Below are 20,362 nucleotides of genomic sequence, written 5' to 3'. Positions count from 1 at the left end.
ATAGAAATTTACTAGTGATTAAGAATGCACAACATTCCTATGAAATATAATAATAAATCGTACATATTGTTGTCATATTGTCGTATTCTAAAAAATATGATGGATTTATTTATTCTGTGTCGCATAATACACTATTAAAAATTTATAAGCTTTTTGAAATTACAAACATTTATGTACAGGAACATTTATGTACAGCGTTATTACCATATGATGCATGTATTTATCCTGTGTCGAACAATCAACAATCCACTATTAAAATTTATAACCTACGTAAAATTTCAAACCTTAAGTGCAAGGTGTTAATTGAGATAAAACAATAGATCTTACCTGTATAAAGGGTAATATCCACAGGTATTTAAGACATCAATACAGTACACCTGTACACAATAAACACCTACACAAGTGTGTAGAACGGAGTCCTATTGAACACCTATTATATACCTACACGTCTGTGTACATACCTCGTCAATCAACCGTGACCGTGTCCTACCTACAATAGTGTATTGGGTTACACCATTCGCTTCCTTAACCGTATAGAGCTTCTCTCGCTCGATACACATATTGTTCAACACTCTCATTCCGTGCATTGTTATGGTAACGATGTTTATTCAATGTTTTACACGCGATGGTTACACGTGGGTAGTGTTTACAGGAATATGTTTGTTTATGTGTATTATTTACACGGTTATAATGAACAATATGTATATAGTAATGTCTTCTATAATGATAAATCATTATGGTCGACTTACTACATCATGTATTTCTATTTTTTCTCTTCTTTTAAGAATTGAAACCCGTCAAATTTGTCTAATTCATTTTAATATGAATGCTTAAAACCAGTGATTGGAAGATTGATTTAGGCTATCATAATGTTAATGTGTGTTAATACTAATTTGTAATGTTAATACTAATTTGTAATGTTAATACTAATTTGTAATGTTAATACTATGTTGACCGATGTTTTTACGTGTTAATTTATCTGACTAACACAACCGTTGTGATACAGGTTAATGACTATAGCTTATAGGAAAAACGAAACGTGTTTTGATAAGAACCATTCGAAATTGAGAATGCCAACGAGCTTCGTAGTCATCGATGATATATCCGTTCAAGTGAAGTCCCGTTTCACCACTTTTTCCCACGACAATCATTAACAATAACAGTCGTAACAACCCTTTCAAGGCCAATCGAACACTTATACTAAACATACTGGATGTGTGAAACATGAATCTATAGTCCTCCTGCTGGGTTTCTGTGTTACATTTCAGTAACTTTTCTGTCACCAAATTTGATAATTATGTTCTTCTGTATGCAAGAAACAGAAGTAGATTATCTCGCTTGCAGGTTGTGATGCGTGTTTTTTATACGTGTCAACCACTGTGCCAAATATTTCACCAACCATATAGATTTTAGATATATTCAGTCAAAGAGCATCACATAAAAAAAAAACCCACCAGAGATAATAGTTCATGGCAAGCTAACACTACTACAATATTAAATTGATTTCTCTTTACAAAATACAAATGATTAATGTGGTATAATTTTAGAGTTATCCTACACCAATTATGTCACGTAAACATACCCCCGAGGCCTGTGTAAAAGATCCCCACCTCATTAGTATATCATTTCAGGTAAATATTGATGAAAAGTCGACTACCAGTCACTCATGCATTATTCATTGCATCTTTGTCTAAGACTGTCGCCGTTTCCATAGACTGTGTATCAGAGTATGACAGGAGTAAAACTAAAATGAAAATGAGGGATCGATATTTTATTTCCCTTCACGTACGTCTGTGACAGTAGGAAATGAAACACGATCGTTTCGAGACTCCAAAACGACTTGGTGAAAGTACGATTAATGCTGCCTTCCGATGATTGTAACGTCGCAATCATAACGGCGAAATATGGCGTAACATTCATCGCGGAAGGTGGGAGGTTTCAACGGTGATTGTAAATCTCCCCTTGTCGTGTTGGTATCTCAAAAGAAACCCAATACAGTATTGTATTTCAATACATGTCTTAGACACAAGCTTATTAGCAACTTAAATGATGATAAAGTATCACGATCAGTTCTTGTGAATATTATACACGTAGCTCTAAATTGCATTTATTATCTTATCAAGATACTGATAGCATTAATGACATTCGATATGGAATGTGGTTGGGATATTCTTGTAACCTAGGTATCGTTTCATTTCGTTACGACATTTATATATATATTTTGCGCCCAAAATGGATAATGACAATTTGTATATGTATCTCTTGTATTAACTATAATTAGCACGCTCATTATGTACCTGTCGTAGCTGTAGAAACATGATACATGTAGTTAACGAGTGAATCAATTTTGTTATACTCGTTGGCATCATCAGATGATATAGTAAGTGCAAATAGCTCCAAGCTAAGAAATCGGTATTCCTGGATCGTTAATGTTGTTTTACACCACAGTTTTACGACATTTGAAATATTTTTTTTATTATCCCAATTGTTTTAACAAACGTTGACAAAGTGTCGGGAAGAAAAATCGATACGAGAGACCAACATCAGATCATTAAGTCGGTCAGCGTGATTTTATCATGAAACCACTCTCTCCATTATAATCGACACTTTCCACCTACTATTAATCTCGATGTGATAGAGTTACTCTCCATCATAATCGACACTGTCCACCTACTATTAATCTCGATGTGATAGAGTTACTCTCCATCATAATCGACACTGTTCACCTACTATTAATCTCGATGTGATAGAGTTACTCTCCATCATAATCGACACTTTCCACCTACTATTAATCTCAATGTGATAGAGTTACTCTCCATCATAATCGACACTGTCCACCTCTCACTAATCTGAATGTGATAGAGTTACTCTCCATCATAATCGACACTGTCCACCTACTATTAATCTCAATGTGATAGAGTTACTCTCCATCATAATCGACACTGTCCACCTCCCACTAATCTCAATGTGATAGAGTTATTCTCCATCATAATCGACACTGTTCATCTACTATTAATCTCGATGTGATAGAGTTACTCTCCATCATAATCGCCACTTTCCACCTACTATTAATCTCAATGTGATAGAGTTACTCTCCATTATAATCGACACTGTTCACCTACTATTAATCTCGATGTGATAGAGTTACTCTCCATCATAATCGACACTGTCCACCTACTATTAATCTCGATGCGATAGAGTTACTCTTCTCCATCATAATCGACACTGTCCACCTACTATTAATCTCAATGTGATAGAGTTACTCTCCATCATAATCGACACTGTTCACCTACTATTAATCTCGATGTGATAGAGTTACTCTCCATCATAATCGACACTGTCCACCTACTATTAATCTCAATGTGATAGAGTTACTCTCCATCATAATCGACACTGTTCACCTACTATTAATCTCGATGTGATAGAGTTACTCTCCATCATAATCGACACTGTCCACCTACTATTAATCTCAATGTGATAGAGTTACTCTCCATTATAATCGACACTGTTCACCTACTATTAATCTCGATGTGACAGAGTTACTCTCCATCATATACTACATAGGATTCCAACGGTAGTGGGATGACTTGTGAAACGAAAATAACCAAGACAGCTACTCTAAATAGAATGAAAACAACTGGAAGCACTTTGTGGTCAAATATAATATATGACACATTTATATACATTTAAGTATACGATCCGATACTGTATTTTTTGACAACATTAATCTTTAGAAGCATCGTCGAACGTAAATATTTCATAAAATTCCTATATGATGTATTTCTCAAATAAAATATCGCATGAGCGTATAGCACATTTGAATATAAAACCAATCAAAAAGTTAATTTGCTGACAGGTCATAGAACAGGCACAATAAGATCTAAACCTTGAGCTGATATTTATGACTTTATTATGATAGTATCCATCGTTCGTTTATATACAGATATCGATATGAATGCCAATGGTTTACATTAGTATGTCAATCCTACAAGAAATTCCTCTTCAAGCGTTCCACGTGTAAAACGAAAACTAATTTCGCCTCGCCATTTAAAAGAAGCAAATTCTTCAGATATTGATTGGAGTGAAATTCCTTTGAACTTTTCTAATAGATAACAACATTGATACATCTGAATAAATGTAAACATCAAATAGATCATATTGCTTTTTAATGAGGCGACATTAGAGCACCATAACGATCGATATAAATCATACAGTTGTAACCATGGTTACCAGTTACCGGGGTATGTTTAATGTCAGTTACGTAGATATATTGCTTTAAAATTACAGAAATCAATACGAAATGCGAAAAGGACACTTATTTAGACAGATATATATACATGTATGCATTACATAAGAGAATAGACATTTAACGATTATAACGGTAGGGGAGATGAGACAATACGTTCATTGAAATAGATCGATAGATTGTTGAAGAACGAAGCACTTACTGGCGATAACGTAAGGAATGCATCACAATTGTATTGTGTATTAACTGTCATAATCATTTAACAATGTGTGTGTTTGTGCATGCTTTAGATCGAGCTAGGTTTAGAAGGTTGAGTAAAGTACAATAGTTATATCAAGTCAGGTCACTTTAATTATGCATTTAGCTGTGTGTTCATTAAATTAGAATTGGACATATATTAATATATCACATGTTGTAATATTTCATATATGACACAATGAAAATTATATATAGGGAAAAATCTTATTTTTTATGTATTTAAAGTACAGTAATTTTGTTATTGGTTCACTTTATGTATGCAAATAACTGTGTGACCATTAAATTGGAATTGGACATGTATTATATATCACATGCTGTGATATCATACATGATTGAATAAAAACATATATGGGGGAAATCATTATATATCTTGTGATTCAAAATATTGCGGTGCATGCAATGATACATATTGTTTCTCGAGACTATTAGGTCGACATTAATAGGTATCAGAAGTCACGGAAGCCAGCAGTTTAAGATATTCGCACAAATTACTACAAGCCCTCCTCCTCTGGGATGCGAGTTTGAATCCCGGGTACTGATCGCTGGCCAGTGGTTTTCGCGGCATTCCTCCACCAAAAAACCACCTGACAAGTTCTGAAATGATCCTGTTTGCTAATTAGGAGATAAACTGATAAAACTTATAGTTATAAAATTATGTGAGCTCTTTAATAAATCAACACTGTTACATTTCATATTGAGGATGTGCCATATGTATGTTAATATTTTGAGAATGCCTTGGTTATATGCGAAGTACTCAGTCATGGGTAGTTCATTTAACCTGGTCTAGTGTTGTCAAAGTGCCGCGATATCGTACCGTATTTAAACAGTCATTGTTCAGTTTTTATCATGTTGGTTTATAAAAGTGAAATTCAATCGAAAGGATTTAAAAGTATTTACTCAATATGGGTTCTAAAAAATTAAATTACGAAAACGTAATGTAATTTACGTTCAATATTTGTTTAGCAAAGTAAAATTAAATACTCGGATCTTAAATTGTCTGTGTTTGACAATGTTTTGGGGAGCATTCTTTAGTATACGCCGCAAAACTCATTTAAACATGCTCATAAAAATTCTGAGCGTAGACACAAATATTATCAATAATCATTGAAATACTATTTTCGTCTCAATGCGCAACCGTAATTTGACATTTTCATTATATAGCTTGAGATGAAAAAAAAATTGCAAAGTTATCACAAAACATTTATACAAATAGTCGATTCATAAGGAAGCACGTCATACCCAAAAATAAAACATAGTATCTTTTCACTTCAAAATGATATATATTCAAGAGTATGTGTTTTGCTATGTATTGATATTCCTCTTAACTTTTGATTGACATAACACTATTTATTTTACAAGAAAATTAAAATCGAAGCTTTTATGTGTTATTGATTTCAAACATACACTTCGGGTAATGGGTTTGACAGTCAAACATTTAATGATAAACAGGACGTAAGAGGTCAAAAATATGCATGACAAGCTTTCTCGGTAAAAAATTGTGAGTCAAATGCTAAAAGGGGTTACGTGTATGTAAATTAACATTATGAAATTACATTACAGCAATATAAACTAAACATAAACAACAAATAGGAAGAGGTTATCCTTAAGTAATATTAAGAAAATACATTCATGAAATGATAGAATTATGTCACAAAGCTGACCAGACTTGTCTTTAATTAGTGATTCTTGAATATAAGTATGTATATATATACTTATGCCTGTACAAAGACGAAATAACAGAAATAGCAGTTCAAGAGCTTCCCTATATCCCCATATGTTTACATAGGACAAGTAGAATTTACTAACACTTTAAAAAATTTCCAACAATTCACTCAAAACCTCTTTCGCCTTGCAGATCAAGAACGTTCAGTAGAGGCTAGTAAATTTTACAATGCTGTTTGCAGTTGAATTTATAACTACTTTTAGAAATCCCTTCTATGTATAAGGAATTAGTAAGAATTGTCTAATATTTATGTAAGGATAAACAGCGTGAATATATGGGACGTCCTCATTCAATTTGGAATCGATCCGTTCAACAGCTTCAACAGCTACATGTGTGCTGGAGAGATGTTGTCACATTACGCAATAGATCACCCATAGAATTATTCAAAATGTCATAGGTGATATTGTGTTGTCAGTTGTGATTTAAGCAAATCGCTGAATGAGCATTTTGAAAAAAAAATGATTTTCGAGTACCTTAGTCAATTGTTATGAAATCGGGAGCATGCCCTTATGCTTTACAATATTTTGTTACAAATTTGATTTATGATATTGAATATTTGAATTTTTGATGAATGATTATAAAAACAAATCAACGTAAAAAAGTAGACTGTTTGCATATATTTCGAAGCTGATTTTATCGTATGATTTTTAAAATCACCGATTTTTATTTTGAAAAAATATCCATGTTGTGTTTCACATAGCCTGTAGTTACTCTCGTTCGATAGTGACCAGTGTAATGTTGTATATATGTAGACATAGTCGGAACTCATATCATCATACTAAACCATACAATTAAGTTCATCTAGAATGGTCATCTGACCCTAAGTTGCTTCTTGTGAAATTCTAAAAGGCATAATAGGCCTGTAGCTATAGCATGCTGACATAAATGGCAATCAAGGTTGTTAATATGTATGTCCTTGGCCTTCATTCAAGGTCACAGGGGCCAAAACATTTCACAGGGGCCAACTAAGTCTTGACAAGTTCTAAAAGGCCCAGAGATTTTCTCAACAAAATTTTAATACTAGATTTTTATCCCCTAGTTTCAAACTTATATCATTATCAGGCATATCACAGTGACAAAAAATTAAAGGGACAATTCAGTTTCGAGTACATCAAAATTTGCATATATATCGGAAATAAACCAGTTCTAATGGAAGAAGTTGGTTTTTACTGTGAAATGCTAGAAAAGCCCACTGTAGTGAAATGTGTGTGAAATGTTCAAACTCGCTCGCTGTCCGCCATCACACATTGTGGTCTGACGTCTTGTATGCCGAACCCTGACCCTTGCCAGTGTAGTAAAGATTTTTTGTCTGAAACTACTGAAATCGCTCTTACAGTAGTGTGTTTACGTTATTAGGTGCATGTTCTTGTCTAAATATAATTTCATCAACTCCTTATCGGTTATGTATTGCATTTGATTTAAATACGTGACTTTAGCGCGGGAATAGGTAAAGCATACATGTTTTACCTACTTAATCGTATTGATCAACGATTTGGAATTTCAACGGTATCAATCCAAATACTTAACAATGTCGTGGAATTTATCAATAGTTCTTGTTCTATGTTTCATAAATAATATAGAACAATATATTTATGTCATATTTTGCCACTTGGTTAGTTAACAGAATTAGCCTCATTGGATTATCTCTTTAAGACTAATTTAGTTTTAGTGAAGTATTTAATATGCTTAACACTGGTGACTAGTGTACGTCATATTATCCTGGAAAATGACGTCCGTATTTCATAGCAAGTATTAATTGTCATGTCTGACATATTGACCAGTGGAAACGTTTCACTTGCTGGTCTGGGGCAGGATTAGTGATCCGTAATCAATTACAGGTGAGGGTATTTATATAAATGGCACGATACCTGACGTTAAATCCATTCTCTTTTTCATTGTCATTTTATTATTAGTGTAATACGACATAATTAGTTTGTTGAACGAAAGTCTTGTTTACCTTACCGGGTTCATAAAACAAAGTCTTTGATTTTATGTCAATTCATATCCGCTTTAGATATATTTAAACCGGGATCAGATATTGGATGTCAACATGTCATAATGTCGTAGCTTGTTAAACACATTTTGTATGGTGATATGGATTTCGTGTTTGTATCCATAAAATTTAATGAGAAAGAAAGTATTAACTTCAGGTAGCAAATGAAATCAGATCGGGACGAATAAAGAAACTGGAGAACTATCAAAATTCGAGTTTATTTGACTAGATACATGATTATTTAATATACAATAACATTTTCATTTTTCATAAAAAGCATACGTTTAAAGTCAAACCGAAGATAATGTTTTGAAATTCGATATCTTGATATATCTTAGAGGTCCCGAAAGTGTGAATATCATATCCATAAGCATCACACACGTACACATACAGAGAAATCAAACTCCGTGTAATTTTTCCTTTAATTCCTGCTCCGTCATGTTTTTCTGTCTGATAACATGTTCAGAAACAAACTCCGTACACATGGACCTCTACAGGTTGATGTATAGATCAAATAGACAGATTGATTTCACTGACCCATAAATGGTAGGATCGTCCTATTGGCGTTGACAACAGGGATACACGTAAACATTTATCAATAGCAGTTATCACAGATATTAAATGGCTGGCATGCACCATTAGCATTTACAGTGATAGTGATAAGTATTGAATAGATTTAAATCCGGATTTAAGAAAACGGAAATCAGTCGTGAAGTTATTCATTACTTCCGGCTGACTTGGTCATGAAGGATTTTACTTCCGGTTCAATGGTTTCGTAAATATAGTGGAATGAATACTAAAAGCGGAAATGTCTTAAATATTTGTAAATTGAGCTTATTTCATATGAAATTCTAATAGAGGGTGGTCCAGGATACATATTCATGTTTCTCATCGCATGAAATATTGCGGGTAATGTAAGGGGTAAAATACAAAGACAAAATTTTTTGTAATGTAAGTTGTAAGAAAACCCAGGAATCCTTTGATCGTCTGACAACCACATTATGAAAAAAAACCCATTCATAAGTAATACATAGATGGGGGAAAAGTGTGTTAAACACATTGTACATTATAAGTGCTTTATGATCTACAAGTTTTAATTTTATCCAATTCTTTTCCACAAGATCACACATATATCCTAAACGTCTAAATTACATTTAATTTTCCAATATCATATTTTCCATGGGTGATTTTTTTTATTCCTTTGATTTTGCGTTTAGAAATTGGACTTACTCTATAACTCTTAAACTTATTACAGGTATATTTTCATCAGAACCTTCGCAATAATTTATCAACTGTAGGATATTATCCAAATTCACTTTCCCTGTAGAGCCTCAGTATACATACATATCACCATTATCCACTGCCATCACACATGTTCGATCGCGTCATGCCGGTAAACAAATAAACAAGTTTAAAGTCCTCGATATCTGGTTCCTCACCTTATCATGCCAACGTAAGTCCCAAACTGGTCACTTCTCTGATAGAAAGCCAGAGGATTGTTGTGGAAATAGATTGTGGTTCCGGTCACGAATGACCATTAGTAATCTCCGTATCATTCTTAATTTCACCCCTTCCCGAGGTTCATGACCTTATCATGGCAACTTTCTTCCCAGGCTTGGTCATATTTCTGATAGTTCTGGGGTCAACCTGTGGTACCTAATACAACACGTTATTGTATATATAAAGTCGACAGAAATGTTAAGTTCCGTGTTGAAGACGCATTTTGAGGACGTTTGCTTCTATTTTAGCTTCGTAAACGAAATCTTATCTAAACAAGGAGTCGCGAAGAGTGACATCACTAGACTCCCGGGACGACTGTTAGTGTGAAGCCGGATATTTTGTATATAAAGGAAACAGCAATTTTATGTTTCTAACTATATTGTCGATAGCGAAAAGACAACTAGGGCAGATAGTTTTTGGAAGTTGAGTCGAACGGATTTGGTGTTGTATACAGAAAGGAAAGGAACCTGTTACTCCATGTTTTTTTTCATTATAACATAAAAAATATCAAGAAAGAAATGTCTCCGAAAACAAATAAAACCAATTAACACTTATCTGATATATTCCTAACGTTTTGTGAAATTGAGTCAAACAGAAAATGGACGCAAGGACGAACATATCCAATATTCCCACCAAGCACGGACGAACATATCCAATATTCCCACCAAGCACGGACGAACATATCCAATATTTCCACCAAACGCGTTTCACAGGGAACGCAATGACTAGTACAAAAGTAGACAAGCAGCTCGATCATAATTTTACTAAAATACATCAAGAGATACATTAGGTGATTTAAGTGATTTTTTGAAAAGTTCGATTCGTCCATAAATTTAACAAAAAAAGGTTATGCTTCGTTTAAAACCTAAACCAAACGGAAAGGGATGGCACTAAATTGTTGAATCAGTAAAATTAACTTAATACTGTGCATTGGAGGGGATTTGGGTTTTATTTACAATATGGTAGGCGATCTCTGTGGCGTTTTTCATTCCTCCGTCTTAGACTTTAAACTTGATATATGATTTTAAGATGTAAAACTTGACTTTGAAAAAGAATTTGAAAATACAGAGGTTATAATTGAATACCATGTTTGAACATTTGTATCAGTAAATTCATATACATACGTCGTTTAATTACCCATTTAAAAAAAATCAGTCATTTCAAATTCAAAATTGGTGTTTGTTGTTTGTTATTGGTATTATTTAAGTCTAATAAGCTAGCAATGGATATGAGTAAAATAAACATATCTAAAAGAACAATCAGAATAAGGCAAATCAATCAAGATTTTAGGCGCTAAATGAAGACATCCGCTATGTAAACTATGGTCAAGTGCAAGCAATAGTATGTCCCTAAAACACACAAGTTAATGGAATATTTAAGTATAATTCAATTTTGCTTGTTACGAGCATTTTCATTGGCTTAAATATTTACTTTATCAGCCCATAAAGGAAAAAAAGGCGTCGCCGTTTGTAACGTTGGTTCTGATTGGCTGAGATGACGGCGTAATGATTTCATAGACAAAAGAGTCCCAAAACGAATTTTGAAGAGATTATTTTTAATAAATTGAATTATCAGGATTAATTTGAATAGATTTTTTATGTTATGGAGATATAACACAAAAATCTGAGTGAACTCTCATTATAAACCGATTTGAAGCGGTTTATGATGAGCGTACTCTCAGATTTTTGTGTTATATCTCCATAACATAAAACATCTATTCAAGTTAATCCTTAAATACTTATATGTTCACAGCTTGATGTCTACATGGTTGTCGTAGAATTATCTTAATCCCAAACAAAGATAAAATTAATTAATATAACATACCTAGCGATGTTATGGTCTAGCCAATATCACCCGATAAGTACATGACATAATGTGTCCATATGTTCTTGTCTTCCCTACGAGTGCTTTATTTTCTTTTGTCAATGGCCGCCTGAGGCCAACCCAATAACATGACCCTGACCTATACACGTTGTCTTGGCACCGCCATCATTGATACATAACACAGTTATTACAATTTGGATATTACCATGACACCCGACTGAATGGTTTCCTCGACATTTTGTATTCACATAAAAACTACTTTGTTTTGCTTTAACTTTGATTATCGCTTAGGATTTAAAAATACCTAGCAACAAATTAAAGTGTGCATTTATGTTTGATTCAACGCAATCTTTTATTCGTGATGCCTTCTAAAAAGTTCTATTGTATTTTTACTTTGTATATGTATTTATTATGTATAAATACGGAAAGAAAATGATATCGATACAAACACACATGAAAACTTCTATCTAGGCAGCTCTTCAGAATGTCTATTTGAAACGTATATGACATCACGATATCCATGGAGAGTTCCCAATATGGAGTGAAAGTGCGGGTTTTTGCATCATTTTTCTTCCCTATTCATACATGTATATTGTTCATCCACAAGAACATTTTTTACATATATGTCTTATACATAATGTTATATATATGTCAATAATAAAATCTCCAATAGGTGATATGACCTTGTTTTGAATAAATGTAAGGCATCATTATTTACCAAGCAAGATTGATATCCACTGATCCAACGTAAATATGGCATCATACATGGGATATTACTAATATTGTGTGGGAAATTAAAAATATAGATTTTCTATTTATTTTGTTTTTTTCATAATGATTGTATCGGTACATCAAGCCAACACGTTGTTGAAGAGTTATAAAGGGCATAGCTACCGTTATATAGAAATAGAATACACGGTTAGTATCTTACAATACAAGGTTTATTTTGGTGCGAGACTTAGGAAAGCCGAGATGACGAGGCTTTGCCGAGTCATCTCGGCTTTCCGTGTCGAGCACCAAAATAAAACTTGTATTGTAAGATACTAACCGTGTATTCTGTTTATCCTGCAACCATTATGGCTTTCAAAACAAAAGCAAATTGACAGTTCCTTACTTTGTTTCGCTCGAAGCGAGACGCTTCTTTGATGCGGAGGTAAAGATTCATTCACTTAACCGAATGAGAGTGTACTCCTTTTTACTGCCGTGGGAAATAAATAAGCGCATTCACAAACAGTAACCGTAATTCTATTCAGGGTGATATATCACTGAAAGGAAATGAAAATACTCAAATAACAACCAATACCCATTAAAGAATTACTTAACAATACATACCTTTGTCATGAGCCAAGAAAAAGACGACACCGCCATACGAGATTTTCGATATCGTAAAAATGACGTCATTTCGATGAATGTGACGTCACGTTTTAGCGGGACTGAATGACGTTTCATTCACTGGAAGGTTCAAGTTCTGGGTCAAGTTAGAAAAAGTTCCGTCAGATATGGAACAAATTCACGTGATCGTATTGACGGATAAAGCATATCGTATCGACGGATAAAGCACAAGTTTATCCGGCAGTAGTTATCGGTCAGTATGTGGGACAGTTGCAGGATAAAAATGGAATAAATGATGTAGACAAATTGAATATTGATTTTTCATGTTAATACAACATAATAATAATATGTTTCAATGATCATTATATGTGTAAAATATTTTTTTTTCATTCTAGCGTTTTCCTCCATTAACAATAGACTAATCAAATATAAATTATGAATTGGTTATGGGTCAAATAAGTAATATCGACTACGGTATGTTCTTGTTAACGCTGTATCCTTACAAACGCAAGTCTGTTGTACACAGATTACTGTAAAAAGTAATAAAACCTTCGGAATCTTAGAGTCAAAGCAAGAGGTTTTCATATAGACCTTATGTTTATATATTGAATTGAAATCCAATTCAAATTAACAATTCTTTACTAAATAAATATAATGTAAAACGGAATGTTTAGAATGGTTAAGAACCATTTAACAAGTATTGTATACGCTTTAATGATTTTTGACATATCAAACACTACTACAGAAATATTCATATAAAGAATTAATTGACGTAAATGCCAGAACAAATGGTATTTCCTTTGTATAGTATGACCTTATTTCTAATGTTGTACCACATGATATGACATATAATAAAGAATACAGAGCTAAATGGGACCCCATGATTCTAACCCTTTGAGGTCAATGATATGCAAAACAGTTTCTATAAAAAGTGTCAAAAAACTACAAAAAAGTGGTAGAAATTTTTATGAACGGATACCGGGTTATATGCGTCCCCTTGACTCTAACCCTTTGAATTATATGCTAAATGGTATAAAAAGTGACATGTTTTCAACAGAAATGAAATATGGTATGAACATTTGATATAATTTAATGAACTTACCTGTTAGTAGATATCCCAACACGGTGAACTTTAACCCCGATCACTGATGAAGTCCCGGTTGTTTCCTGGTATATCTACTAAGTACTGCCAATACACATTACTCCTACTGGTATATATTAATACGGATATCTAAAAATAAACACCGAATATATATATCACAGGTAAATAGGTAAATATCTCAGGTAAAATACTCACAATCATTTAACAAAGATGCTTTTTCTCCTACAGAGGAAACAACAGAATAACACTAGTCCGTTATCAACACAAGCAATACCTAGGCGTGTAGATTTATATTTATATTGGTACAAGGTAAGGATTGTATTTAGACTGCAATGAATAGAGCACACATCGCCACAGGTAAATACAGGTACGCTTTAGTATGTAAACTGGAGTGATGTTGGGTTTAACCTAAATGTTTACAAAATGTGAAAATGTCAACAGTGCCTGAATCCAATAATGGCGACTTATTTAGGGACGTCTTATTGACCTATAGGGGCCATGTACAGAACCATTGTGTATTGTTTGGTGGGAATTTAAAGCGCCGTTATTTTGAAATATAATACTTGAGATAGGTTCTATATAGTTCACTTCCACGTCGTTTAATGTGTCGGCAAAATGAAATATCAGATAAAAGAAAATACTTCACCGCTGGGAACATGATATAGATTTAATACAAATACGATAAAATGGCATTCTCACACTAGTGATTACACATTTTGAGTGAAAAGGGTGATCTTCTTATCTCTTTAATTTGATATGTGCCAACGTTATATGAAAAATGGTCGAAATCATACATACTGTAAATAATTGCTGTCATCAAGTTTTATAATTTTAAGATATAATGAGAGGATTGAAAGATGATTTTAAAACCAATGCAACAAAATAAATTGTTATTTATTCAATCATATTAAAACCTCACAAAGAATTACGTTGACACTAAATTTAAAGGTGACTCACCCCCTAGAAGAGCCATTCTTATCTATCAACTACAGGAACAGACAAATAAGTACATGTCTTCAGTGATAAAAGTTACTTACTTTATACTATTCCGTCTTTGCATATTATACAGTTAGCTCCCTTGCGGGTAGGTATCGATTGTTACATTATTATTTTGGGAGCGAAATTCAAGTTGTTTTCTCCCTCAGAAGATAAAAAATTTGCAATATACAAATAAAGATTTAAGATAAGTTTGAGCTACCGATTTTACTTCAGAATAAAATTATTTTTAAAAAATGAACTTTATGCCGAAAACAATCCATGGCCTTATGACCTATATGGAATGGGTTACTGATTGTACAGACAAAAAATATCTATAACTATTGTCCAAACGATAACTATTGTTTATGTTCTGTCGGCAGTGGAGCATCTTTAATCAAATAAGATGTGACTGATATATTGATTCCAAAATATACGTCCAGGCATTAGGATAATAAGCATGTTATACATGTATATCGACGTTGCACAATTATTAGATTGCCGTTATCGATATTTGATATACAGTGCATTTTATCTTAACTGGATGACACCGGGACTAGCATATATATGTGGTCAGTATAACCGGTTTTCCGAATTACGTCAATTTTTACAACATATGTTTTATGAATTAAGGCGGAAAATGTCATAAAATTATGTTTGAATAAACCGTTATCATAGGACCATTTTTACTGTATAATAAAAAATATTTTTGAGGTACATCTTTGCTGATCGTCCAAACATACTTGCACAATAAACGACCAATATTGTTAACTATATGTCACCATAAATGTTGTCGTTTTAACTTGGTGTATAACAGCCGGTCATGTTTTGATAAACGGGACATTTAACATGCGGAACTCGGGCACCAAACAATTAAGCATTATTCAGCATTACAATCAGACCTTATACAACCAGACAGTCAACAGCCTAAGTAGGTAATCGATGTGAACTATTGATATCGGCCAAGTCGAGATAATTGTACCGGCTAAGACCTATGCATCTATGAACTTTGTTTAGAATTGAACTAGAAATGTACAGATTTAATTTGGCTTGGTTTCATATATCTTAACGTCGTATTAACTTCTAGGACGTACTATTATTTTTATAGTGTTGTAGGCGATGTTTTGTATACTGTATAGGTGCCTGAAAAGGCTAGGAGGACACCGCGAAAATAAACCCCCGCGAATAAAATCAAGACAGTAAACCGCGAAATTTAACAACTACACAGTATGAGTGATGCAAGCTTGTAATAATATAACAACTACACAGTATGAGTGATGCAAGCTTGTAGTAATATAACAACTACACAGTATGAGTGATACTAACTTGTAGTAATATAACAACTACACAGTATGACTGATGCTAGCTTGTAGTAATATAACAACTACACAGTATGAGTGATACTATCTTGTAGTAATATAACAACTACACAGTATGAGTGATACTATCTTGTAGTAATATAACAACTACACAGTATGAGTGATGCTAGCTTGTAGAAATATAACAACTACACAGTATGAGTGATACTAACTTGTAGTAATATAACAACTACACAGTATGAGTGATACTAGCTTGTAATAATATAACAACTACACAGTATGAGTGATGCTAGCTTGTAGAAATATAACAACTACACAGTATGAGTGATACTAACTTGTAGTAATATAACAACTACACAGTATGAGTGACACTATCTTGTAGTAATATAACAACTACACAGTATGAGTGATACTAGCTTGTAGAAATATAACAAGTCTATTTTATACTGTTATCTCACTAAAGCATTTTGTCAAAAAAATCATTATTTTGTCAGTTTATTTTTAAGACTGCAGTATACCGGTATTCGTGCTGTAATCTTGTAATAATAGAACTTTTGTCAATTTTATAGTGCTATCTCACTGAAGCATGCCACCAAACTAAAAGATAACGAACAGCACACCTCTCCGGTCATATTATAATGACAACGGACGAACCAGTCTTTCTACTGCTGAGTGTTAAGCAGGAGCAGAAAATACCATTGTACACTTCATGGCCTCAGAACATTTGTTAGATCATTTAGATATAATATTTAAATATTTCAGTGTTATTCTGTAATACCTTAATTTTGGTTGATAATGTGTGGTATTTATAACAAACATAACGTCGTAACAATTAACACAGAACCCGCTAGAGCAGATTATAATGAATTGCTAGGTATTATTGATATCATTAATCATACATTTTTTTGGCTAACGATGGTTCCTAATTAAGTATTTTAACAGTACAAATATTTGATTCCCCCAGTTGAAGAGTGATGTGTATATATGTTTGTGGCATCGCAACTTATATATATATATACATAAAAATAGTTTCTAACTCTTTTATTGTATATATTATTATGTTTTAGAGACGTTTGGCGACATCATTCTGTCCTTGGCCCACACAACAAAAAGACACTAACAATAGTTCACGTAAGTCATATCGTGATCAGTGTGTGGAATTACGTTACCTCACACGCTTATACAATAAAGACAAAGGCCATCCGGAGACATCATTGTAATGTAATAACTGAAAAAGAGGTTGACATTTAATGTCATAAGAACATAACATTGCGTTTTAGAAGTAAGGAAATAAAACCTCATATAATTTTGAAAAAAAAATACTCACGGAATGCTTACTTTTCCTAACCACTTCGTTAAAATATTTTTGCGCTTTCCTCTTACAAGACTAATACATATAAATATATGTTTGGATTTTGTTATTATGTAGATAGTAAGCTTATTAGTTTCACATATTGTATTGTTGTTAAATTCCGCGGGTGTAGAATTTAGCAAAATCAAAATCCAAGCGAATATTTGGATCTATACAGTACATTTATCACAGAACATTTAAAATGTACTTAAATTGATTTTGTTTTTAATTGTATTTTGCCTTTGACGGTTTAACGATGCCAGTATGGTCATTCTTTCTGATAGAGTATTGTTGGTTTTTTTCTTCATTAAATGTGGTAATTTATGTGGATTTATATACTAGTATACATCTGATTCATACGTTTATAAGAAATACAAATAATACCACAAGCCCTCCACCTCTGTGATGTGGGTTCGAATCCCATGTGAGGCAGTTGCCAGGTACTGACCGCTGTTCGGTGGTTTTTTCTCCGGGTACTCCGGCTTTCCTCAACCAACAAACCTGGCACGTCCTTACATGACCCTGGCTGTTAATAGGACGTTAAACTAATAAAACTAAACTAACTAAATTAAGAAATAGAAATGTATGCTCATCTGGCGCTTGCTTGGGTAACAGACTATCTGAAAGACATACAATATACGTACCCACGGCCTTGATGTGACATGTGAACGAGAAAGGACTGGGTGTTTAACTATGTAAAGAAAAAAGAAAATCTTGTGAATTAGTGTACATATTTTGTGAAGGAAGGGAAGCAATCCATGTTAACTGTTTTAAAATGTTTAAAAATCTGTATTGTATTTATGTGTACATTTTATTGTATTTATTTGTACATTTCCCTGTAAAGACTCCGGAGCTGTGCGAATTATTATGTGGTTTTATATGTTTAAAGTATATGCCGTGACCCGATCAACATCGGCTCTAAGACTGTATAGAGACTAACTAACTAAATACTTTTACATAGACCACAGTGTTTAAGCTTTGTAATGTATTATTAAAACAGCTGAATATTAGTTAGCTATTGTGTGCTATAATTCAAGTCTAGGTTTTCATATAACACTAGATAGAAAAAAAGTTTGAGTTCTTCAGCTCAAACAACAACCAGGGTAGCTATTTTGAGGGGCATTTTGCACTATAAATCCTGAAATTATAATGTACCTACCTATTCATTATCAAAATTGATATTTTGAACCTAATTTCAATCTGGATTTCAAAATGCACATCATTGACATGTAGGAATTATTACCTGTCAGAAAATATTTTTACTTTTGATATTCATAATTAATCAGTCAATCAGTGGCCGGGTCAAAATTCTATCCTGGGCTCAATCTTGTATATATATATACACAGGGGTCATTTCGAAGTTCTTTTTTTCATTTAGTTGGTTGTTATATACAAACGACTTTATAATCACAAACCAACCGAATTTTCCAACCAAGTGAGGTCCATTACTAAAATATGAAATTTGGTGGGATTAATGAAATGAATCGAGTTAGTCGGATCTTGAAATTGTTTTTACAAAGTAATAAAAGCTGAATTTAAAGATGTTCCACCACTGACAAATGGTATTTTTTCCACTATAAAAAACAGGAGCAGACGGTTTAGTATTTTTCTTCTGTTGCAAAAGTTACTTAGTTTACACCATTACTACCATTGAAAAGTTTGAGCTTCTAATTTTACTCCAGGTTAAAAATATGAAAAATAATTAATTGCATCCCGAAAAAAATCCGTGGCACTATAATCTATATGAAATGAAGTACTGATTGCGCATGCACCAAAGGCGAAATAAATTATTTTATATTATTTCTTGTGTTAATTAGGCATCTATATACACGATTAAACACAAATTATTTTTCGAATGATGAATATCATTTATGCTCTGTTGGCGGTGGAGCATCTTTAAGACCACCATTACAATATCACGAAGGTCAGTTAGTCAGAATAATTAGAATTCATGATACAAGAGACTTTAAACTTTATAGATTCAGTATAGAACAAAGGTAAAACACGGGCAAAATGAACTATTGCAGGAGTGATAAACATGCATCCATGAAAAGCAAGACAAAACTGTATTACAAAAACGTGAATATATACTTTATTTCAAATATAACAAGTTTGCATAAAATACTACATTTCAATGCAAGTCGAGGTTCAATACACAACATCTATATCATAGATTTAAAATTTAAAAAACAAATGGTAAATGTAATTATTTAGGATATGTGAAAACTTAGAATTGAAATCAAATGTTAGTTGATAATGGTAGAGTGAAGTAAAAACTTCATTATTTGTTCTGTGATGTGTATTTTATTTATTTCATTATGCGATATTGATAGGCGTTAACTATATTTTCCTGTAGCTTTATTTGGATCCATATCACTTTTAAATCGAATGCTTATAAATGTTCACAATGAATGACTTCAAGAAAGACAGATATTTAATCATACTGAAAACATGTTATTTTTAATTAGTTATTACGGTGTATATATGCTGTTTATCCGTAGGTGATATAATTAAAGATAATTCAAGGGCTACGGTGATCATGATCTTTAATTTAAAAAGTCATATCACATACCTATTTTATAATTCGAAAATGTGCAACGTTAGTAAGTGTTTGACATTAAAAAAAGAAGATCACAATTGGCACCTTAATACACGTGCACTCCAACGTGATAATTCAATCTTCTTTGTAAGGAAAATCACAGGACCACGCTTAAACATATACATTGCATATCGTCTTTT

The 20,362-nt window shown here is 32.9% G+C and overlaps 1 protein-coding gene across 2 annotated transcripts in view; it reads right to left on the bottom strand.

Annotated features, from left to right (window-relative positions):
- LOC138306751 (death domain-containing protein 1-like) overlaps positions 1–14,180 on the bottom strand; it is a 67,690-nt gene extending 53,510 nt beyond the window's left edge. The window contains exon 1 of one of the 2 annotated variants that reach the window (XM_069247221.1): positions 13,979–14,180. The gene's annotated coding sequence lies outside the window, so the exon portion shown is untranslated. Of the gene's footprint in view, positions 1–327; positions 467–13,978 lie in introns of those variants that run through there. The other variant, XM_069247220.1, reaches the window with a different exon arrangement.
- Between the last annotated feature and the right edge of the window lie 6,182 nt (positions 14,181–20,362).

The sequence above is a fragment of the Argopecten irradians genome, chromosome 13 (genome assembly GCF_041381155.1).
Source record: "Argopecten irradians isolate NY chromosome 13, Ai_NY, whole genome shotgun sequence".
NCBI classification, from domain to species: domain Eukaryota; kingdom Metazoa; phylum Mollusca; class Bivalvia; order Pectinida; family Pectinidae; genus Argopecten; species Argopecten irradians.
Note: the sequence above shows the minus strand (reverse complement) of the source record. Positions and strands in the feature narration are given on the sequence as shown.